We start from the raw sequence: 2,487 nt of genomic DNA on the forward strand, positions 1-2,487 counted from the left end.
ATGAGACTCGATGTTCCTGACCACTGCATCATTCCTGGTGACATATTCCTTGACATAATTTTCCAGGGTGTTGATGCGTTGGTCATCTCTGTGGAACGGAACGTAGTTGTTTCTCCTTTGTTCAAATGTCCCACTGCTGCTACCTTGCTGATACTGCTGCTGATTGTTGTTAAATGGTCTCTGGTTAATGGGTGGCCTCCATTGGGTGTTGTGGTTCTGATCCTTAATGATATTTCCTCCAGGGCTTGAATGTGTATTTCGTCCTGCTTGTTGATTGTCTCTGGTGAAGTTCCTATTGCCAAAATTTTCTGCATAACACACCAATGCAGTGGATGGGCAGTCTGTTGTGTCATGAAGGTCACCACAGGCTGAGCATGGTTCTGTTTCAGTTGCTGTGAGTTGTAAGACTTCCATTCTTGGTGCTGCTTGGTCAGCTCTCAAGTTCTTCACTTCATTCATGACTGATTCCAGCTGGGCTTCCATGGCTATTTTTTTATCTAGTTCTAGCATGCCTGGCTTCTTTACTGGGCTCACTCCGTCTATTGGCCATTGGAGACATCTTTCAGCAGTCCCTTCTATGATTTTGTACCTTGATTCAAGTGTTCATGTAAAGAAATATCCTCCTGCAGCAAAATCTAGGTGAGATTGAGAAGTATGGTCAAGTCCCTTATAGAAAGATTGAAACACTCCCCAACTATCTACCCCATGGTTTGGACATTTTCTTATGATGTCCTTGTATCTCTCCCATGCTTCATAGAGATTTTCTCCATGAAACATTCTGAAGTTAGAGATTTCAGCTCTAACATCAGCTTGTCGAGACATTGGGAGAAACTTCTCTATGAACTTGTTAGAAAGTTCTTCCCATGTGTGGATTGATCTAGGGGTGAGAGTTTTCATCCATGTTTTAGCTTTTAAGCCCAAGGAGTGAGGGAACAACCTCATTCTCATGCTCTCCTCTGTTACACCCTCAGCTTTAAAATTATCACAAATATCTTGCAATGTTGTGAGGTGTGTGTAAGGATCTTTTGCAGAGAGTCCATTGAAGACCCCTGCTTCCCTAATCATGTGGAACATGATAGGTTTTAGTTCAAAATTTAGTGCTACAGGGGAAGGATTACTCCCCTATCTGGTCTGTTCCTGAAAGGAGCAGCCAAAGTTCTGAAGTTCTGTTCAGGGGCAACCTCTTCATTGTTATTATTGTGATCAACCATGTTTTCAGGAAATTCTTCCCTGAGGTTCCTTCTTCTCCTATGGAGTGTACGTTCTGGCTCAGGATCAAAGAGAAACTCAGATGCTTCAATGGAGTGGTCAGAGTCTGTTTCAAACTCTTCACTCATAAACCAATAGCACATGGTATATATATGCACAACAGATTCAGTGATAAAGAGAAAATAAAATAAAAATATAAAAGTAAAGTCAGATATACAGTATATGTGTTAGAAAACAATGATAAGAACAACAGTTAGTGTTTCTATCCCCGGCAATGGCGCCAAAAACTTGTTGGGTGGTTTGCTGATGGTGGAAAAATATAAGTTCTGATAGGGGACGTTCCTCTGTTCTTGCAGAACACAGATTCGTCCCTTAGTTCCAACCCAAGTGCGCAAGTGCACGCATCAAGTAATAAAGGGAGTATTAATGTCCAAATTATCGTTCCCACGAGGATAGAGTGCTAATTATTGTTTTATCACTGTTTATAAAGAGTGAAAATGAGAAGAAAAGTTAGTAAATGAACTATCTGGTCAAACGTTCCCTACTGTCTTGACAACGTTCCTCAGGAACAGTAGGTTCAATCTGATGGCAAACAGTTGCTCGCTGCGTTATGTATGTGATCCTTCCTGTTTAGAAGAAGGTGAGATAATAATCATTGGAGTTTTTATAAGTACTAAATAAAATAAAAAATACTAAAACAGAAATAACTATAATCAAGAGACAACAGGGTGGTGGTTAAAACAGTTTAACAGAAGGAACAAATTTACTGCTTCACTCTTAAATGAGCTGTTTTCTCTGCTCAAGACTTAGAACCTTTTGGCTTTGTCCCAGTTTCTTTGCCTGCCAACTCTGATTCCTCAGCTCATGGTCTAGATGGCTCACAAGTTTCCATATTCCTATGGCTCCCTTGACTCCAACAGGTACTTAGTTCAGAACCTTAAAATGGACGAGTTGGCCCCTTATTTCAAAGGTGACCAGTAGCGTTTTTGCCATGACATCTACCTTCCCCCAATGGCTAAGCTGTCTGAAATCCCTTCCTTATGGAATTTCCTTTCTCAGTATGTACCCAATTTCCATTGGCGCACAATGAATATAGCTTACTTAGCCAAAGAAATTCAAAAAGCTCTGGTCAAGAGTTTGAAAACAGTTCTTTAAGAGTTTCACAGTTTACCCGTTCCACAGATAGTTCAGCTCATGGCTGATAGTTTAAACATAATTATTCTCAACTGAGATCACATAGACCTCAGATTCAGTCAAGAGATAACGATTGGAACGAAG

The 2,487-nt window shown here is 40.5% G+C and overlaps 1 non-coding gene across 1 annotated transcript; it reads left to right on the top strand.

The window, feature by feature from the left end:
* The first annotated feature begins 700 nt into the window (after nt 1-700).
* Nucleotides 701-807, top strand: LOC133311539 (small nucleolar RNA R71). Its single transcript, XR_009751562.1, has one exon. It is a non-coding gene; the product is annotated as a small nucleolar RNA R71 (small nucleolar RNA).
* Nucleotides 808-2,487: the final 1,680 nt, after the last annotated feature.

Source organism: Gastrolobium bilobum, unplaced genomic scaffold, assembly GCF_033153095.1.
Source record: "Gastrolobium bilobum isolate Gb01-03AN ecotype WA unplaced genomic scaffold, APGP_CSIRO_Gbil_v1 utg134257, whole genome shotgun sequence".
Taxonomy (NCBI): domain Eukaryota; kingdom Viridiplantae; phylum Streptophyta; class Magnoliopsida; order Fabales; family Fabaceae; genus Gastrolobium; species Gastrolobium bilobum.